Consider the following 23,625-nt stretch of genomic DNA (forward strand, 5'->3'; position numbering starts at 1 on the left):
GCCGTGGCACACCTGAGGATCTCTCACGGCACACTAGTGTGCCACGGCACACTGGTTGAAAAACACTGCCTTAGGCAATACTCTCCTCACTTCCCTCTGAGGGAACCGGACTACAATATACACTGAAGCACATCATACTTTAACCACCTCCAAAGGAGGCAAAGTTTAAACTGAGTTATGAGTGAAATGGGTGGGGTTTTTATAGGCTTTGAGGTTTGAGAAACTTTGTCCCAACAGTAACAACTCGTGGACTCCCCCTACCTATATGAAAGAAACATGGAGTCATAAGACTCCCTTCACATCCGTCTGACAAGCACTGTATTCTTGCACTGTCAGCTCTTTATTGTAGGGAATCCAAGCCTCATCGTACAGCAATCTGGAACAAAGCCAAAAAAAACTGTAGCTGTAAAAAAGCTTTTATTCAGCTACTCACAGAGTTCACACTGACAATGACGTCATCAGGGATTTCAGACATGCGCAGTGCATTAACAAACACAGAAGGTGACACAGGAAAGAGCAGCTATGAGAAGGGAATTAGCCTGCTATATAGACAAATGTATACATACAGCTTGCGTTTGGTAAGTGCTGTGAAAAACTTGTACAAAGGGCAAATATTTGAAGGCAGACATAACATAGCACAATAAGAGACCGCTTTCAGAGAAGTGATTGTACAATGTCACTTTCAGTAACATTTATAAATAACAGAAAATGTTATAATATTGAAAAGAATTACACTGCCTCCACCAGGCTATTTTATAATGCCAACCCAATGGCAAAATTTTCTGTTAATACTATATACAGATATATAGGATTAGAGAGAGGTTCCCTCTGTCTCACACACATATCCCTTCCCCATTATATTATATACAAGTATATTATATTATAGAGAGGTTCCCTATGCCTCACACACAGACCCCACTCCAGTACAAATATATACAGATATATAAGATTATGGAGAGGTTCCCTCTGTCCCACACACATCTGCTCCCCAGTATGTTATATAGAGGCATATCTATACTATAATCACGTTTGTAAGGCGCCTGGAGTGTCCAGTTGCCCACGCATCCTCAAAGGAATGTTGGCTGCGCAAGGCAACCAAAAGAATGTTGGCTGCGCGCACAGCCAAAAGAATCCACCTGGATGCAGCGAAGCTGCATCCTGGTGGATTCCGAAAATGGCAGGGTGGTAAAAGAATCCACCATAGGTGGATTCTTTCATCACCCTGCCAATTTCGGAATCCACCTAGATGCAGCATAGGCAAACCCAAAGCCTTAAAAAAAAACAAAAAAAAACAAACACACACGAAATAACTAAAAAAACATGTAACCGCCCACAAGAAATAAAAAACATGCAACCTCCCGCACAAAGTATTAACAAACACCTAAACCGTCAACCCCCACATCACAAAACAATAAAATAATTAACCCCTAATCTGCATATAACAAATTAAAATATTAACCCCTTAAAGGGACATTAAATCCCCCCCCCAAAAAAAAAATATTCATGATTCAGATAGGACACCATTTTTACAAAGTTTCCAATTTACTTCTATTATCAATTTTTTTTTTTTTTTAATATGTTATTCTTTGTTGAAGAGATAACTAGGTACGTAGCGTGCACATGCCTGAAGCACTACACAACAGGAAATAGTGGTGCCATCTAGTGCCCCTGCTAATGTATAACATTGTTGCAAAACTGCTGCTATATAATGCTGCAGACACGTGCACATGCTTGAGCTTACATTTCTGGGTTTCCACAAAGGATAACAAGAAAACTAAGAAAATTTGATATTAGAAGAAAGTTGTTTAAAATGTTATGTTCTATCTAAATCATGAAAGAAAAAAAATTGGGTTTTATGTCCCTTTAACTGTCAACCACCCACATTGCAATAAACCTATTTAACCTCTAAACCGCCAACCCCCCACATCGCAATAACCCTAATTAACCCCTAAACCACCAAACCTCACATCGTAATAACCCTAATATATTAACCTCTATACCGCCAACCCCCCCACAACGCAAATAACTAATTTAATTACTAAGCCCCCTAACCTAACACCCCCTAAATTAACCCCAATTGCTTCTAAATTACAATTAAAATAAAAAGTCTAACATTAAATTAAAAAAAAGAAAAAAAAAAGTCTAACATTACAGAAAAAAATAAACAAAATTATCAAAAAATAAAAAAAATATATACCTAAACCCTATGAAAATAAAAAAGCCACCCCAAAATAAAAACACCCCCTAATCTAAGTTACCAATAGCCCTTAAAATGGCCTTTTGTAGGGCATTGCCCTAAGTTAAACAGCTCCTTTACTAAGTGCCCCCCTAACAGTTAAAACCACTCAAAATAAATAATTAAAAAAAAAGCTTACAATAAAAAAAATAAACTACCCATTGCCCCTAAAGGGGCATTTGTATGGACAATGCCCTTTAAATGGCATTCAGCTCTTTTTTTTTTTTTTAAGACCAAAAAACACTAATTAAAAAAAAATAATAAAAAAAAAAAACCACCCCAAAATTATAAAGTCTAAACCTAAGCCCCAAATAGGTACTCACTGTTCCTGAAGTACGGTGGAGAAGGTCTTCTTCCAGGCAGCTTAAGCATCTATCTTCATCCGGAGTGAAGGCGGCACGGAGTGGAGGTGCGGAGCTGTGTTCCCAAAACCTGGATCCTCAACAGCAGCGTGGAGGCTCCTCTTCATGCGATAGTCCGTTGCACACTGAAGATTGAATGCAAGGTACCCCAAATTTATTAGGGTACCTTGCATTCCTATTGGCTGAATTTTTGAAATCAGTCAATAGGATGAGAGCTACTGAAATCTTATTGGCTGATTTGAACAGCCAATAGGATTTCAGTAGCTCTAATCCTATTGGCAGAGTTCAAAATGTCAGTCAATAGGAATGCAAGGTACCCCCAAAATTGATTGTGGTACCTTGCATTCAATCTTCAGTCTACGACGGACATCGGATGAAGTGGAGCCTCCATGCCGCTGAGGAACGCCACCGTTGAGGATCCATGCATTGGGAACACAGCTCTGCACCGCCTTCACTCCGTATGAAGATAGAAGATAATAGATCCGCCTGGAAGACTACCTTCTACGCCGGACTTCAGGAACAGCAAGTACCTATTTGAGGCTTAGGTTTAGGCTTTTTAATTTTAATTTTTGGGGGTTTTTTATATTAGGGTTTTTTGGGCTTGAAAAAGAGCTGATTGCCCTTTTAAGAGCAGTAAAAGAGCTGAATGCTTTTAAGGGCAATGGGTAGTTTAGTTGTTTCTTGTGTTAGTAAACCCCCCCCCCCAACAAAAAAAAACCTAATCTAATTCTAAACTACCAATAGCCCTTAAAAAGGGCCTTTACTCGGACACTGCCCGAAGTTTAACAGCTCTTTTTCCTCTAAAATATACTAAATCTCCCCTAACAGTAACCACCCCCCCCCCCCACCAAAAAAAAAAAAAACTGTTAAGGAGAATTTAGTATATTTTAGAGGTAAAGGAGCTGTTTAACTTAGGGCAATGTCCGACGAAAGGCCATTTTAAGGGCTATTGGTAGTTTAGAATTAGATTAGGGGGTGTTTTATTGGGGGGGGGGGGGGATTTTTTATTTTAGATTGGGGGGGGAGGTATTTTTAGAGGGGTATTAGTTTAGGTTTTTTTTTTTTTTATTTTGGATACCTTTATTTTTTTCTGTAATTTTACTTTTTTTTTTTTTACTTTAGTTTGGGGGGTTGTAGTTTTTAAACAAACTGCAGACTTATCGCCTAGTAGCATTATAAATAGGTTCCCTCTGCCTCACACACACAAACAGCATCCACCCCAGTATGTAATATACAGGTATATATTATAGAGAGGTTACATATGCCTCACAAACACATCCCCCACCCCAGTAGTTATACAGATATATATAAGATTATAGAGAGGTTACCTCTGTCCCACACACACCGGCCTCCCCTGTAAGTTATATACAGATACAGAAGATTATCAATAGGTTCCCTCTACTTCATACGCACAGATCCCTCCACAGTACCCTTATATCAAACTATGGATACAATCTGAGTTTTTGTAGCCCTCGTTTAAATACCCATACTAATTTCTTTAATAAAATTATTTAGAACGCTAGACACCTATTATAGAGAGGTTACCTATCTCACACACACATCCGCCACCCCAGTACCTTATATACAGATAAATAATATTATATATAGGTTCCTTCTACCTATTTCACACACACACAACCCCTCCCCAGTACCTTGTATACAAATAAATATTATAGAGAGGTTTCTTCTACCTATCTCACAAACACAATCTCTCCCCAGTACCTTATATACAGATATATAATATTATAGACAGGCTTACTCTGCCTTACATACAGCTACCTCCCCATTACCTTATACAGAGATAGTTACTATTAATGAGACATCCGTTGTGGACACACACATATCTCTCCAGTGCTTTATACATAGACATATCAGCAATTAGAAAGTCACTTACATAAAACCACCCCATTGAGTGCTAAGACAGCAGCAGCTTGTTCTTTATGAACGCAGCGATCAAATGATACAAACAGCTACAATAACCTGCATAATATAGTTATCCCGCCCAGCTACTTCCTGTAGTTCTAATTACATACAGTGTGGTCACAGCAGCCATGTGACGTCACATGTCCTTCTGCTGGAAGGTAACTAGCTGCTACACTATCTGCATACAACAATGCAGATTCACAAAGGTAACTATAAGCAAATACACAGATGTATAGTGTTATATACCCGCATATGATGTACTAAAGAAAGTGTGTGTGAGTGTGTCTATGAGGCAGCATCTACTGGAGAGACTTGATTGTGTAAATGTAAGGTAGAGGGAACCTCTCTGTAGTAGTATATATCTTTGTATAATGTACAGGGTAAGGGGCTGTGTGTAAGGCAGAGTGAACGTCTCTATATATCTATGTATAAGGTACTGGGAGGGAGCTGATTGTAACTGGAAGGGAGCCGATTGTGTGTGAGAGAGTGAGGGAATCTCTCCATATAACGGTACTGGGAGGAAGCAGATTGTGTGTGTGTGTGAGTCAGAGGGAACCCCTCTATAATATTATATATCTGTGTCTAAGGTCAGTGTTCTCCACAGAACTAGCAGGGTGGGGCAGTGTAATATTATCTAACATATAATTTTGTGCTATCCAAAAGACAAATTGCATAATTTAACCTAAATGTATTTGATAATTTGTGCAATAGAAATAGCTTAATATTGACAAAAATAGCCAGGTGGTCAGTAAAATCAGCTGGGAGTGTACCTGTTAAAAAGATCCTGGGGAGAGCACTGAAGGTACTAGGAGGGATGTGCGTGTGTGATGTAGAGGGAATCTCTCTATAATATTATATATCATTGTTTAAGGTACTGAGAGGGAGCTGTGTGTGTATATAACAGAGGGAACCTTTCTATAATATTATATATCTATGTAAAAGGTACTGGGGAAGGAGATGTGTGTGTGAGGCAGAGAACACCTTGCTATAATATTGTATATCTGTGTAAGGTACTGGGAGTAGGCTGTGTGTGATGCAAAGGAAGTCTCACTGTCATATTATAACTGTATATAAGGTGTTGGAGATGGTGCTGTGTGTGTGTGTGAGCGAAGCAGAGAGAGAGAATCTCTGTATAATGTTCAATAGAGAAATCCTCTGTTTTGTATTAAATATTTCTATTTAAGCTGCTGGGGAGGGGGGCTGTGTGTGCACGGCGGCGGCAGGCTTGCGGCTTAAATACCAACCCCCCTAAAGTTATCTTGATTAAAAAGGAGTGATAATTAAATAAACAAAAAGAGAAAAAAAATACTATCCCTGGGCTGCAATATACAACATAATATAAAGCTTAAAACTCTAAGCAAAAAGTGCCCAAAATTAGCTAGGAGTGTCTAAAGAAACAATACTTAACGTAAATGTGGCAGACACTCGTCCACTGAAAGCAGACAGGCCAAACCAGTACAGAAACATATCAGCAGAGGTACAGATAAGGGAGTATGTTGGTCTGTAAAGGAAGGCAGGAGATGAATCCCTGCAACCAAATTTACAGATAGCCCATAATAAGGTTTATACAGAGGTAAGAACATGGTAACCTTAGGCAATACTCTCCTCACTTCCCTCTGACAAACACTGTACTCTGAGGGAAACCGGACTTCAATATACACTGAAGCACCTATCATTAAGTACATCATACTTTAGCCACATCCAAAGGAGGCAAAGTTTAAACTGAGTTATGAGTGAAGTGGGTGGGGTTTTTATAGGCTTTGAGGTTTGAGAGACTTTGTCTCCTCCTGGTAGGAATGTATATTCCAGCAGTAACAACTTGTGGACTCTCTCCACCTATATGAAAGAAACATGGAATCATGAGACTCCCTTCACATCCCTCCAACAAGCACTGTACTCTGAGGGGAACCAGGCTCAAAATGCTCTGAAGAACCTCTCACTTTAGAATCAAGCACATCATGCTTTAACCACCTCCAAAATGAGGCAAAGTTTAAAACTGGGAAAGTGTGAGGTGGGAGTGGTATTTATAGGCTTTTTAGGTTTAAGAAACTTTGCCTCCTCCTGGTAGGAATATATATCCCATACGTAACAGCTTGTGGACTCTCGCCACCTATATGAAATAAAATTGAATTTATAAAATGTGTGCTCCATTCCATACCTCACCTCAAAATCCAGGAGCACATGAGGGATATTGTACATCCAACATAAAGGGAAGGTTCAGATATCCAACTACTATACCACAATTCAGCACTGCTATAGCAAAACCCCATATACAGCTTGCATAGTTATTCATAAAAACCTGAGTTTTAGAGAGAGTAGGTAGAAACTGAACAAGTGACTACACACAAGACAGGGATTTCAGCACTTCAATTTTAATTTTAAATGGTTCAATGAACCTTACATAAATGGTTTACTACAGTGCTTTTTAGATTGTGCATATACAATACAGACAGGGTATCCACATAAACTTTGTCAAGACAATTGAACCACAAAATACTCAGAAAGGTTTCTGCACTGTAGACCTAAACATCAAAAGGCAAAAATTGAACAAACGGTTGCTAATGTCATAACAAAACAACACCTCCACTAGAGGATGGCTATGCACATATGCACAAATCGGCCATCATAGTGATACGTGAGGATCTATGTTTGTTAAAACGCTACTCCTATAAATAAAATGTAACTTTAAACTAATATAATGCAAATAAGGTAGGAATACACACACAAAAATCAAATATACATTTGTGGGCCAATGTTCAATTGTGGTAAGATAGATGTTGGGGTTCTGTACAACACCTATTGCAGAGGACACTACTATATTGGAATAGTGTTACCATATCGAAGAACAATGTTGCATATAATACAATTCATAAGAAACAACAGAATACACCAATTGTTTGTAATATATATGGAGCTTTAGGGCGTCTTGTGTGATATAAGGACTTCTGGTGAATAAGTGTCCTGGATATATCAGTTCAAAGTGAAACCGTTTCCTCCATTATGTATTGCCATATGGCAATCTAAGTCCGTGTGTAGGAAATTTAAGCAAGGTTAGTATGGCGTTATACGGACATTTAAGAGGCTGTTATTACCCCTCCGTGATGCCGACTTGCAACTCCAAAGTTTCGTCTTGTGAACATACACAGCCTTCAAGGTAAACGTATCACCAGTTAAAAATCCTCCTTGGCTGCTGTGAATTTTGCAACACTGTTTCCGTCTGTTAGGTCTATGTCAAAGCACACTCGTCGGCAGTGACGTATTCAGAGCGGGATGCTTTGACACAGACCTAACAGACGGAAACAGTGTTGCAAAATTCACAGCAGCCAATGAGGATTTCTAACTGGTGATACGTTTACCTTGAAGGCGGTGTATGTTCACAAGACGAAACTTTGGAGTTGCAAGTCGGCATCACGGAGGGGTAATAACAGCCTCTTAAATGTCCGTATAACGCCATACTAACCTTGCTTAAATTTCCTACACACGGACTTAGATTGCCATATGGCAATACATAATGGAGGAAACGGTTTCACTTTGAACTGATTTATCCAGGACACTTATTCACCAGAAGTCATTATATCACACAGGACGCCCTAAAGCTCCATATATATTACAAACAATTGGAGTATTCTGTTTCTTATGAATTGTATTATATGCAACATTGTTCTTCGATATGGTAACACTATTCCAATATAGTAGTGTCCTCTGAAATAGGTGTTGTACAGAACCCCATAGTCTATCTTACCACAATTGAACATTGGCCCACAAACGTATATTTCATTTGTGTGTGTGTATTCCTACCTTATTTGCATTATATTTGTTTAAAGTTACATTTTATTTATAGAAGTAGCGTTTTAACAAACATAGATCCTCACGTATCACTATGATGGCCGATTTGTGCATATGTGCATAGCCATCCTCTAGTGGAGGTGTTTTGTTATGACATTAAGGGACATTAGCAACTGTTTGTTCAATTTTTGCCTTTTTATGTTTAGGTCTACAGAGCAGAAACGTTTGAGTATTTTGTGGTTCAATTGTCTTGACAAAGTTTATGTGGATACCCTGTCTGTATTGTATATGCACGATCTAAAAAGCACTGTGGTAAACCATTTATGGTAAGGTTCATTGAACCATTTAAAATAAAAATTTAAGTGCTGAAATCCCTGTCTTGTGTGTAGTCACGTATTCAGTTTCTACCTATTCTCTCTAAAACTCAGGTTTATATGTATTTTTAAGGGTCTGCACTTCTGTCCTTCATACAAGGTTAAAGTCCCAAGTTATTTTAGGTACTTGGGTCGCTTTAAGAATAAATTAACATAGTCTGACTCCCTTTTATTTTTATATTATTGCATTGTTATTCACCATATTTATTGCCTAAATAGAAACATAATTCGTATATTATACCAAAAAAAAAATAATCTTATCCTCTCATTGCTACTTAACTAGGTACAAATAAGTATTAATATTTTACAGGCTACACAAACTCTACAATATGCTGATCATCCATATCAGTGACCCACATATCGATTACCCTGTATGGAGTATAACATTACAACAATATAGAATATGCAAGGCAGTGTGATTTTTTTTTTATTATTTTGTAAAACATTTTCAATTACCAGCAACAAAGTGATTGCTTCACTGGAAGATGGCACTGCTGCACAGCCCTAGCGTGCATTTTTTTTCCTCTTATGAATAAACATACACTCCCACTGTACATACGATCCTGCACTGACAGCTCTTCAAGGTAGGGAATCTAAGCCTGTCAATAAGCAGCATGTAGCAAATTGGAACAAAGCGTTGCAGAACTAACAGAGCAGGATCGTATGTACAGTGGGAGCCGCAGAGACCAGCAATATTATTACTTTTTTTCCTGCTTTTTAAATGAAAAAAGAGAGAGCTTCACCGAAACACTGCATAGGTGCCACACAACAGTATATGAATGCTCGATTCTTAAAAGCATATTACCTGCCGCTGCAGCTCCCAGTGTACAGACGATCTTGCACGGTCAGCTCTTTATTGTAGGGGATCCAAGCCTCACCGTGTAGCAATCTGGAACAAAGCCAAAACATTTGAGGGACTGTAGCTGTGAATGAGCTTTTATTTAGCTCCTCACAGAGTTCACACTGACAATGACGTAATCAGGGATTTCAGACATGCGCAGTGCATTAACAAACACAGAAGGTGACACAGGAAAGAGCAGCTATGAGAAGGGAATTAGCCTACTATATAGATAAATCTATACATACAGCTTGTGTTTGGTAAGTGCTGTGAAAAACTGCATCTTTATAAAAAAAAAAAAACACAAGCTTGTACAAAGGGCAAATATTTGAAGGCAGACATAACATAGCACAATAAGACAGACCGCTTTCAGAAAAGTGATTGTACAATGTCACTTTAAGTAACATTTATAAATAACAGAACATTTTATAATATTGAAAAGAGTTACACTGCCTCCACCAGGCTTTTTTATAATGCCAACATTTTCTGTGAGAACTGAACACTATACACAGATATATAGGATTATAGAGAGGTTCCCTCTGTCCCAAACACATATTCCTTCCCCATTATATTATATACAAGTATATTATATTAGAGAGGTTCCCTCTGCCTCACACACAGACCCCACTCCAGTAAAATATATACAGATATATAAGATTATGGAGAGGTTCCCTCTGTCCCACACACATCTGCTCCCCAGTATGTTATATACAGGCATATACCATTATAAATACGTTCCCTCCTGCCTCTGTCACACACACACAGCCCCCCATCACAGTACGTTATATACAGGTATAGAATATTATAGAGGTTACATATGCCTCATAAACACATCCCCCACCCCAGTAGTCATACAGAAAGTCACTTACATAAAACCACCCCATCGAGTGCTAAGACAGCAGCAGCCTGTGCTTTATGACCGCAGCGATCAAATAATACAAACAGCTACACTAACTCGCATAATAGTTTCCCCCCCCCCACCTACGTCCTGTATGTAGTTCTAGTTACAGACAGGGTTCAATAATCCCAGTACATTATAATATTATAGAGGCTCCCTCTGCCTCACACAACCTACTCCAGTACCTTATATACACATATATAAGATAGACAGGCCCCTCTGCCTTACATACAGCTCCCTCCGCATTATCTTCTATCGAGATAGTTACGGACACATTCGTTGTGACAACAGACATAATTAGAAAGTCGCTTACATAAAATCACTGCATTGCGAGCACACAAACAGCCTCTTCGTTATGACCGCAGCGATCAAAAGATACAAACCTGCATAATAGATTTCCCGCCCAGCTACTTCCGGTAGTTTTCATTACAGTGTGGTCACAGCAGACATGTGACGTCACCTTTCCTTCTGCTGGAAGGGAACTAGCTGCTACATTATCTGCTAATAACAATGCAGATTCAAAAAAGTAACCATATACCCGCATATGAAATACTAAAGAAAGTGTGTGTCTATGAGGCTGCATCTACCGGTGTTATGCCGAGAATGGTTTCCCCAGGGCACTCGGCAATCTCTGGCGCTCCGCCCCCGCTACAGCTAATCCCATTATCCCAGCCACTTTAATTAAAATGCAGTTCTAACGCCTCGCTATCCTTTGCGCTACGCCCTGCCCCAATCAGGCTCCAATTGTCCTTATTATAGCATGCCCGTGCACGCAACATGTTTGACAAAAATGAGACATACTAGACACTTAATACTTCAGTTGAATCAGGTTTTATTAAAATATCACATACTATAAACATACTACTTAAGTTATTTTTTCTGTGTCTATATACATATACATATATATATATATAGGCTTACCATAATTTTTAGAGATGAAACTGGGACCACTTGGCACGGTGCCAGTGGGGGTGTAGTCAGGGGTGTGGCCAAGGGGCGGGGCATTTGTCAACCAGAACTAATTTTCCATGCACAATTATATTACTACATTTTTTTGCAGCACAATTGTATTACCATCCATAATTAATGATGATGACCCCAGCAGCACAATTATATTACCATCCATAATTAATGATTATGACCCCAGCAGCACAATTATATTACCATAATTAATGATGATGACCCCAGCAGCACAATTATATTACCATAATTAATGATGATGACCCCAGCAGCACAATTATATTACCATAATTAATGATGATGACCTCAGCAGCACAATTACCATAATTAATAATGATGACCCCAGCAGCACAATTATATTACCATAATAATGATGATGACCCCAGCAGCACAATTATATTACTATAATTAATGATGATGACGCCAGCAGCACAATTATATTACCATAATTAATGATGATGACCCCGGCAACACAATATATTACCATAATTAACGATCATGAGCACAGCAGCACAATTATATTACCATCCATAATTAATGTAATTGTGCTGCTGGGGTCATCATCATCATGTTAATTTAATTGTGCTGCTGGGGTCATCATCATTAATTATGTTAATATAATTGTGCTGCTGGGGTGAGCATCATTAATTATGTTAACACACAAACTACCACCAAATGATACAGCGCAATACTATCCCAGCAAAAATTAAAGATAAATAGTTATAAAATATATATGCAAAATTTGAATAAATATTCTATTTCAAGATAAACAGTATTATGCCTGAAGAAATAAAAAAATAAATATATATATATATGAAAATAAGTATATTAATTAAGAAATAATAAAAAGAATAAAAAAAACAAACAAACTAGAATAAAGTCTTATAAATGAGAACCAATAGTTGAGTATAAATCCAAATGTGGACTCAGTCTTACTGTTGATTGTAGTTGTTCCAAGGATATTCCTTTCAGACCCAGCTGCAGCTATTTCAAACACACTGCTTGTCTTGCAGCTTAATCACCAAACACTTCTCTCCCAGAAAAACAGCGCAGACTGTGAAAAAAAAGAAGGACTCCAATAGTGCAATATTGTATGAAATAAGCACTCTTTATTTACAACAGACAAGCCAAATACTCACAATATCTGGCGTGGTTAAAATCACATAAAGGTATCTTTTAAAATAACAGCTGATCTTGAGCAATCCTGTGGTCTGTACACGCTTAGGAAGTGAACAGCGATGTACCCGGTCGGCGTGTGACGTCACCACCCGACTACAGCTGATTCTGTTTAGCACTCCGTCTGCATCCACTGACTCACAGTGCTCTCTGAATCTCTGAATCTCGGCCTCAACGCGTTTCTCGCCCCCTACTGGGCGCTTTTTCAAGAGGAATAATTACAACTCCTTTGCTGCTCTATTTATACATAGTCTGCTAGCGCCATCTAGCTTTCATGAGCAGAATGACCATTGGAATATAACTAATATTTCTATATACATAATACACAAATGACTATCTTTTTTCAATTCCATAGAAACAATTGATAACATATATGACATCATTTCACCTCAAATGGTTATTATTATAAAACATATATTATTTAAAAATAATTAATTCTATATAAATTACCTTCTATTTAACTAAAAACACTATTTGAAATATATTGAAATAAAATAAACTAACTACATACAATACCACATATAATAAAATTTCATAAAATTCCAATACTTCTAAAAATCTAAATTCATACACCAATTCATATTAATTGCTAAATTACAACACCTTCTAGTCCTCAATCAGATTGTTAATAAAATTGTTTATAAAACTACGTAATAAAAGCTGCCACATCTAAATCAACATTTAGACCATTAGGCGCGAGAGTCCCCAGTTTATAAATCCAAAATGTCTCTCTGCGCCTAAGGTCCAAAAGTCTATTACCACCCCTGGGATTGGGTTTAACCACTTCAATACCTTTCACAGTCAAGCATTTTGGATCACATGCATGGCTTTGAGAGTAGTGAATTGGTACACTATGTTTCAATATTGGTTTTTTTATATTGTAAACATGTTCACTATATCTTTTTGATAGGCATCTCTTCGTGCGACCTACATACTTCAGCCCACAACTGCACTCTAATAAATAGACTACATAAATACTCTTGGAGGTAATAAATTGTTTAACCCTAAACTCTTGTCCTGTTACTGATCTAAACATAGATCTCTCTTTATCAATGCATTTGCACATAGGACATCTTGCTTTATGGCATCCATATGTGCCCTTCAAACTCAAAAAATTATCATTAATATTACATTGTATTGGTCTACTCTCTTTTAACTTACTAGGGGCAAGTAAGTTCTTTAAACTAGTATTCTTCCTATACACTACCATCGAATTTATATCTAAACTTTCTCTCAATAGGGGGTCCCCCTTCAGTATGGGCCAATATTTAAACATAATTTAATATTTTATAAGCGTTTTATCGATGATGTCTTTATTATTTGGGAGGGATCAGAGATTGAGGCAGCTAATTTTATTGACTTTTTAAACACCAATGAGTTCAATGTAAAATTTGTTGGTAATATTCAAAACCAAATGATTGAATTCTTGGATCTATTGGTGTTTGTAGAGGACAATAAAATTTATACTAAGAATTATAGAAAATCAGTGGACAGTAATAGTCTATTGCATGCCACTAGTGGCCATTACAAAAAATGGGTTAAAAATATTCCCAAGAGTCAATTTATAAGGCTAAAAAGGAATTGTTCTAGAATAAGTGACTACCATACTGAAGCTGAGGTTTTAAAAGAAAAATTAATTTGTAAAGCATATAATGGTGAACATATTACATATATTATGGATGAAGTTGAGAATTTAGATAGGGAAACATTATTAAGCAAACAAAAAGAAATATCTTGCGAACAAGAAAAACAGTCTGTCAAATTTATCACCACATATGGTGAGGGTATCATGAATGTGAAGAAAATATTACATAAATATTGGCCCATACTGAAGGGGGACCCCCTATTGAGAGAAAGTTTAGATATAAATCCGATGGTAGTGTATAGGAAGAATACTAGTTTAAAGAACTTACTTGCCCCTAGTAAGTTAAAAGAGAGTAAACCAATACAATGTAATATTAATGATAATTTTTTGAGTTTGAAGGGCACATATGGATGCCATAAAGCAAGATGTCCTATGTGCAAATGCATTGATAAAGAGAGATCTATGTTTAGATCAGTAACAGGACAAGAGTTTAGGGTTAAACAATTTATTACCTGCAAGAGTATTTATGTAGTCTATTTATTAGAGTGCAGTTGTGGGCTGAAGTATGTAGGTCGCACGAAGAGATGCCTATCAAAAAGATATAGTGAACATGTTTACAATATAAAAAAACCAATATTGAAACATAGTGTACCAATTCACTACTCTCAAAGCCATGCATGTGATCCAAAATGCTTGACTGTGAAAGGTATTGAAGTGGTTAAACCCAATCCCAGGGGTGGTAATAGACTTTTGGACCTTAGGCGCAGAGAGACATTTTGGATTTATAAACTGGGGACTCTCGCGCCTAATGGTCTAAATGTTGATTTAGATGTGGCAGCTTTTATTACGTAGTTTTATAAACAATTTTATTAACAATCTGATTGAGGACTAGAAGGTGTTGTAATTTAGCAATTAATATGAATTGGTGTATGAATTTAGATTTTTAGAAGTATTGGAATTTTATGAAATTTTATTATATGTGGTATTGTATGTAGTTAGTTTATTTTATTTCAATATATTTCAAATAGTGTTTTTAGTTAAATAGAAGGTAATTTATATAGAATTAATTATTTTTAAATAATATATGTTTTATAATAATAACCATTTGAGGTGAAATGATGTCATATATGTTATCAATTGTTTCTATGGAATTGAAAAAAGATAGTCATTTGTGTATTATGTATATAGAAATATTAGTTATATTCCAATGGTCATTCTGCTCATGAAAGCTAGATGGCGCTAGCAGACTATGTATAAATAGAGCAGCAAAGGAGTTGTAATTATTCCTCTTGAAAAAGCGCCCAGTAGGGGGCGAGAAACGCGTTGAGGCCGAGATTCAGAGATTCAGAGAGCACTGTGAGTCAGTGGATGCAGACGGAGTGCTAAACAGAATCAGCTGTTGTCGGGTGGTGACGTCACACGCCGACCGGGTACATCGCTGTTCACTTCCTAAGCGTGTACAGACCACAGGATTGCTCAAGATCAGCTGTTATTTTAAAAGATACCTTTATGTGATTTTAACCACGCCAGATATTGTGAGTATTTGGCTTGTCTGTTGTAAATAAAGAGTGCTTATTTCATACAATATTGCACTATTGGAGTCCTTCTTTTTTTTTCACAGTCTGCGCTGTTTTTCTGGGAGAGAAATTAATTATGTTAAGATAATTGTGCTGCTGGGGTCATCATCATTAATTATGTTAATATAATTGTGCTGCTGGGGTCATCCATCATCATCATCATTAATTTAATGATGAGTTGACCCCAGCAGCACAATTATATTGACATAATTAATGATGATGACCCCAGCAGCACAATTAAATTAACATAATGATGATGATGATGATGACCCCAGCAGCACAATTACATTAATTATGGATGGTAATATAATTGTGCTGCTGTGCTCATGATCGTTAATTATGGTAATATATTGTGTTGCTGGGGTCATCATCATTAATTATGGTAATATAATTGTGCTGCTGGCGTCATCATCATTAATTATAGTAATATAATTGTGCTGCTGGGGTTACTCATCATCATTAATTATAATTGTGCTGCTGGGGTCATCATAATTAATTATGTTAATTTAATTGTGCTGCTGGGGGTCAACATCATCATTAAATTAATTAATGTTATTAATTATGTTAATTTAATTGTGCTGCTGAGGTCATCATCATTAATTATGTTAATATAATTGTGCTGCTGGGGTCATCCATCATCATCATCATCATTAATTTAATGATGAGTTGACCCCAGCAGCACAATTATATTGACATAATTAGTGACAATAATTTATTTAATGAGGATGACCCCAGCAGCACAATTATATTAACATAATTAGTGACATCAATTAATTTAATGATGACCCCAGCAGCACAATTATATTAACATACTTAATGACATGATGACCCTAGCAGCACAATTATATTAACATACTTAATGATGTGATAACCCTAGCAGCACAATTATATTAACATAATTAATGATAATGACCCCCAGCAGCACAATTATATTAACATAATTAATTACATTAATGAAGGTAATATAAGTGTGCTGCTAGGGTCATCATCATTAATTATGTTAATATAATTGTGCTGCTGGGGTCATCATCATTAATTATGTTAATTTAATTGTGCTGCTGGGGGTCATCATCATTAATTATGTTAATATAATTGTCCTGCTGGGCATCACTAATTATGTTAATATAATTGTGCTGTTGGGGTCATCAATCATCATCATTAATTTAATGATGATGAGTTGACTCCAGCAGCACAATTATATTGACATAATTAATGACCAGCAGCACAATTATTAGTTTACCATCCATAATTAATGATGATTGATGAGTGACCCCAGAAGCACAATTATTAATGGAGATATCTAATAATATAAATGAATAATAACACCACATAGCAGATAGAGATAGCAGCCTAAGATATGTGGTTGCATATGAAAAAAGGAAAAGATCAAGTAATATTGTATTGTAGTAAGTAACTCACACGTACTTATCATTATCAGCAAGAAGATCTGCAAGAGTCAAGAAATTTGTTGTTGTTGGTATTTGCTTCAGCAACAGGAAGCCACAGTGTGCAGCCCCATGATGCGTTCTCCTAAGTTGAAGGCACCTAAAACACTGAGTGTGAAGCAGAGGTGGAGCACACGTTATCAGTCGGATTCTGTGACCCGTCTGTTGCAGGAATGTGGTGACGTCACGGTCGCACATTCCGACGGGCAGCAGACAGCTGTAAAAGGCAGTGCATGCTGCATGCCCAACAAAGCTAAATTCACAGATTTGCCGGTGTTCTATCATTCCAGCTAATTCAGCAGACTACGCTAGTCTAATGAATTTGCTGGAATGATTGATAGAACACCGGCGGCCGGGACAAAAATGAAAAACGGGTGGGACACTGGGACAGGGGCTCAAAACAGGGACAATCCCGGTAAAAACGGGACGTATGGTAAGCCTATATATATACACACAAATATTTATATATATATATATATATACACACACATATTTATATATCCACTCAGAACAAATAGAATTGATAAGCCTCTCCTATCCAGCACTAAACAATATCTATAGGTGTAAATGGATAAACAATCCCAGAGTGGTAAACCTTATAGAGACATAAAAAAAAAAATCAAAAAGTGTCAGACATATGCTGCAACCAAAGGAGCATTAAAAGAGCAGTTTATTGGAAAGACATGAGGTTAATATTAAACAACCTGAAGGGTACTCAAAACAATTCCTATCATAGTGCACTATGAAATTTTCTACCAGCTGGAGGACCATAAATTTAAATAAAATAAAAACTAAATAATAAAAGTACCAAAAATAAAAAACACAAAACCTGTTTGTAGCCACAGGTAATATAAGTCCCGGTAGGTGGATTTAAAGAGCCTTCCCAACAGGTCAATAATAATGTAGCAACTTAAACATTAAATGTTGCTGTTACTTGAGGACAGCATGCAATTGGGTTGTTTAAACTTCCTTGATAGTTCTGAAGTTAGTGAAAGTAATATTCTGCTGTGATGCAAGATGTAATCCAAACTTAACTTAAAGACACAGTATAAACTAACCATTCCACAATTGCGGTAAGTATTTAACCAGTTCTTGGCTCTCAGCAATACTTCAAGTTGTTAGAAAATCAAGCTCCGCCGTAGCGGTAAAGTGTTCACCAGTTCTTGGCTCAAATAACAATAACTGTGTCTGAAAGTAAATTCCGCCGTAGCGGTTGTACTTGCGATTATTTGAGAGTCCCACTATCGCGGTGCCGCACCTCCAGGGGTGCTCCTCTCGCACTTCTTCGTGATCTCCGATTATTTTGCAATTATTCACAGCCTCCAAATTGCAGCTATCTTGGATATTTACACCAGAAGTCTCAGTCTCATGAGTTTCCAAACTACTGCTTCAGCCAGCTACGCGCGTTTCACCCCTAAGGCTATGGGGCTTCTTCCGGCTCCAAATTCAATCAATACTTTTGCAGGTGTGTTTGGTATACCTTTAAAGGGAATTTCACGGAGGAAAACTCCTCCCTCTCTTGAAGCCTATTGTAATTCTTTATCATTCTTGGGGTAAAATGGTAACTATGTCTGAACAAAAACAAAAGGTATATCTACATTCATATATACATACTTAAGTGTCAGACAGATAAATACAAGCTACGGAATTGTAAAGAATACCGTAAATAAAAATATATACTTTGATGAAATCAAATTGCTCCTCTGTAATGCAGCAATAGCCGACACCAATATTGAAAATTTAAATACTTTGAAAATAATAATGGTAATGTCAGAGTATATGAATATTATGATGAATATTACATATGTGTACATATATATATATATATATATATATATATATGTATATTTTATACACTGTATATGTTAGATGAGACCTCAGGATTAATTGAACATGAGTTTGTTGAACACAGCTTCTAATACACGTCTATCAGGATTGACGATCAGTAGAGCCTTTTTGAAGCACGACCCCTGTAGTGTAAAACACACAAACATTTCTTTTCTAAAGGAAATAGCTCAGTGACCCTATTCATTTGACTATATATGCAGATTTTTATAACTTCAGAACATTTGGTGAGGTGAGAAAAGAATGTGTTCAAGGACCCCTTTGGAATTTGACACGTGTGATACAACAGTTCTATCTCACTGAATCTCTATTTGAAGACATACTACAAAACCCCATCTTGGGGGAAGGTGACACAAATAAAATTAAATACATTTTGCAAGGGGAACAATGCCAGTTTTCCATGTATGTTTAGAATGGTTCATGATATATATATTGAAATTAAGCACATTGTATTAAATAGATAATTGCTGCAGGGGATATTTATATAGGAAATAAATTCAGATATACATAGAAATGATATATATGTTTTGAAAACATAACAGATCTTACTTAGCCTCTGTGTTTTTAAGAATATAAATAAATACTTATGGACCATACACATATTAATGCTTGGATCATCTCTAATAATTATTTCTATTTTTATTGCAGACAACCATTGGTCATGAGCATCAATCTATGCACTTAGAAAGAGACGGAATGCCGCATGAAATGAATTAAGTCATATCATATAAACGTGCAAATAAATGTTTATAAAGTTTCACATACATCTTTTAAAATATAGTGAGATGAAAATATGGAAGTTACTTTGATGTGATATGACTATGAGATATATATTTGATGTGATATAACTATGAAATATAAGTTATTTTAATATAATGCTAGATGTATTTGATGTTTCATATCAAAATGATCAGAAAATTAATTAAGATATAACTTATCCAAAACAAATATTGTGAATAGTTGTTGCAGTAAATTATGATAAAATGAATAACCATTTCATAGAAATAGTGATTTAAGTTGTTTCAAATGTTGCTGTGTCTGTTTGTGATGCCACCCGGTGTTGCCATGAGAGAACTACAGCCAGAAAGCTTTTTGGCTGTTGGAAATGGGATATTCAGATTATCCAATAGAGGGACAAGGTTTCGAAGGGCCACCCATATTTCACACCTATGATTAGACTAATATAGTGTATACAGAAGGAAGGAGACACACTGGCTGCAAAGTTTTGTAACTGACTGAAACTGTTTTGCGTGGGACACAGTCAAACTATAAAAACAAAGTGGGCCATACTCTCCTATTCCATTGCAATTACACTTATTTTATATGAGGTGTGAAAAATCTTGAAGTTGGATATCATTTTGGGAAGTTGGATATCATTTTGGTAACGTATATATATAGAGTATAAGAAAAAAAGACTGCTAATTACATGTGATATTTTAAAGTCACTGCAGTTTAAAGATACAGTTTTCTGGGTTTTATAAGATAAGTCATATGCATAGCCTTTACAGTTAATAGATTTAAAGAGCAGATTATACTTGTAAACTGTGTATCATTGTCCTAGATAGCTCTTAGCTTACCTATTTGTATGCAAGCATTTAAAGTAAACAATTACTATTGCTGAGCCTGGCAGAGTCAAAGAAATAAATTGTATTTTAAAGAGGTAAAACCAGCCTAGGTATTATTTAAATTTGTATCCGGTAGACTAAGTGATTTATCTGTGAAAGTTCTGGTGTTTTAAGTTAATATTGTATTAGGATAAATTGCAGTTAAATAGCAGAATATATATATTATCCTATTGTTTTATAAACACTGTTTAGAATTGTATTGCTTGGATGTTAAAAGACTTGTATATAAGGCTGGTTTCTTAAGATAAGCGTGTAGGAATTTTGCATAGCATATTTAAATAGTTTTCAAGCGCCTATAATATTATTTAGTTTCCTTTTATTGCAAATATACTTCAATATGTTCATGGATATTAACTAAATAAAAGAATTCAGGTATTTATATTAATTGTATGGTCTAGTAGATGCATGGTTGATTAGGGTTGCTATTTTTTTTTTTTATATTGTGTTTGTAACCCTGCCATAAACTGATTTATTATTTGGATAGCACTACTAAGATTCTTATAAATATACTGACATAAAAATTGGAGGCACTTTTTCTGAGATTTATTAATATTCCATCATAATTGATATAATATATTTGTAAGTAAACAGAAATTATTATAAAAGAGAAAAAAAAATAAAAAATTCATATTTCGATATTAATATTTTGAAGATATAATTTTTTTTGAGAAGTTGAAATATTAATTTTCATGTTTCGAGATTGACATTAATATCTTGAAATATTATTAAAGATTAATTTTGAAAAATTAATAAAAATATTAATTTTTCATATTTCAAAATTAATCAAAAATATTGATTTTTCATATTTTCAAAGTTAATCAAAAATATTAATTTTTCATATTTCGAAATATTAATTTTTCATATTTCAAAATTAATAAAAAAAATTTTGAAATATAAAATTTTTCCTTCTCTCTTTTTATTGGCAAAAATTGTATTAGCGTTTTAGTTTAACTAAGTACTAAACCAATATAATAATGTCTGTAGCCAGAAGTGACTCATTTAATTCTATACATAGCAATGAAATTGGTCCCATAACCATACCTATTACTAAAGGTCAGGTCCTTAAGAAAGATATCTTAAGTTACCTTAAAGGGAAGTTAAATATTGCTGGTGAATTAAATGATTTTGTGGATATGCTTGAAACTAGGGCTAAAAATATTACCGTTAATAATAATATGTGGAATGAAGAGAATGAATTCTTCCAGGAATTATTAATGATTAATCAATGCAAAGCTCCCATAAAGCGAGATGAACTAATACTAAAATCCTGGCCCCTTTTAATATGCATAATTGACGAAATGTCGTTTTGTGTCACAGACAAACGATTGCAAATACAGGAGCTAGAAAATAGTATTCGTTCCTCGCGCAGACGCGAAGAGGGTTTAAAAATAGCCAAAAATAAAATGGATGAATTTGCCCAAAACCTAGCCGCCTTAGATAAGCATAATACAGACTTAATCGCTCAGATACAAGATTTAAATAAACAGCTTGCGCAAAGCCAGAGAGAATTAAGCGATGTAAAAAGGTCATATCGCCATAATGAAAACCCCTATATTAGCAATGAGAATAATACAGATAATGCTAACTCCTTTAGCGAACGCGTTAGGGACGAGGTACGAAAATATATAGAACAACATAGACAAATGACCCCTAACGGGTCAGAAGTAGATTTCCCAAATAGACAATCCCCTCAGGATGTAAATCCAGAGGACAGCTGTAGCGCAGCTGATGCGGGGGAGGGAAACTCTAACAGAGAATCCCAAAATAAGTCTGATAAAGTCTATGATTCCCATAAAATAATCACCTTCGTACAACGCGCAGTACCTATATTCTCCAATAAGGGAACAACATCTGTAATTGATCATTTACAGGCTTTTGAAAATGCGTTAGCTATAATGAATGTTACAAGTGAGAAATTGAAAATTGAATTTCTACCTTGGGTATTTGACAGTAAGCATCACAAATTCTTTGCCTCACTAAAGGATATGAATATTCATTCCTGGAATGGGGTAAAACGACAATGCAGAAAAGAATTCGGGCAATATCGCACTAAAACTGCCGCGAAGATAGCGGTATATGGTTTAAAGTGTCGTGCGAATCAGAGTCCAATCGAATTCCTTTCTGTATTGAAAAATGCGTACAGTATGGCTGAAGATAATCCCAAATTTGATGGCTCAGAATTTGTAAACTTATTTTTTGAAGCACTGCCTACACCCATCAAAATTAACTTAGCTAGAGATTTTGATGAGGACTGCTCATTGGAATGGCTGATCAAAGAGAGTACAAAATTATACTCTATTCAGCAGTCCAGTGAGCAGGGGGTTAAAAAGGAATCAAAACCCAAAATTGTAGCAGAAACTAGGGTGTCACCTAAACCCCTCAATTTGGAGTCTAACAAGAGAACTTATGCAGAGGTGGCCAGTCAAAACAGGCCATCTCCACAGAGGTTTAATTCCGCCCCTCCCCCTACACAGGTTGAGGCGCAGGGAGACTATAACCAAAGTGGGGGACATAATCAGGTGAATAATTACTCACAAAGAGAATACTCGCCAAATAATTGGTATCCGCGCAAGGGTAGATACAATAGGCGGCGAAGATATTCTCAGGGTAACCAGACACCCCAGGTATATAATGCTCCCCAAAGTACTAATGCTGAACAAGCTGAACCCCAGGGGCAACCACGCCAGAATAGAAATAGCGGCCCTGATTCTGAGGGAACCCAATGGTCCAGGAATCAGTACAATGGGGCACCAAGAGATAGGCCCAGGGGTAGAGGTAACTTGTACAATCAGGTAGATATGCTGTTTACCCAATTAAATCGGTTGAGCGAACAAATCGCTAATATGAGTCAAAAATCTACGGCTCAGCAACCGAACAATACTTTTTTAGGGGTACAGCCAGTGGTCAGCAGTGGACCACAGGCACAGTCATAAATACTGCAGTATCACCTGAAGGGGAGGGGAGAGATATACAAAATGTAGTAATAAATATCAAT

The 23,625-nt window shown here is 36.2% G+C and overlaps 1 long non-coding RNA gene across 2 annotated transcripts; it reads right to left on the minus strand.

Annotated features, from left to right (window-relative positions):
• Positions 1–261: 261 nt before the first annotated feature.
• LOC128657308 (uncharacterized) lies at positions 262–10,884 on the minus strand. 2 transcript variants are annotated; one of them, XR_008402103.1, is made up of 3 exons: positions 10,801–10,884; positions 9,487–9,570; positions 262–376 (listed from the first exon to the last, which is right to left on the minus strand). It is a non-coding gene; the product is annotated as an uncharacterized LOC128657308 (long non-coding RNA). The 2 variants fall into 2 exon arrangements; XR_008402102.1 differs by lacking the exon at positions 10,801–10,884 and adding an exon at positions 10,731–10,784.
• Positions 10,885–23,625: the final 12,741 nt, after the last annotated feature.

Source organism: Bombina bombina, chromosome 4 (genome assembly GCF_027579735.1).
Source record: "Bombina bombina isolate aBomBom1 chromosome 4, aBomBom1.pri, whole genome shotgun sequence".
Lineage (NCBI taxonomy): Eukaryota > Metazoa > Chordata > Amphibia > Anura > Bombinatoridae > Bombina > Bombina bombina.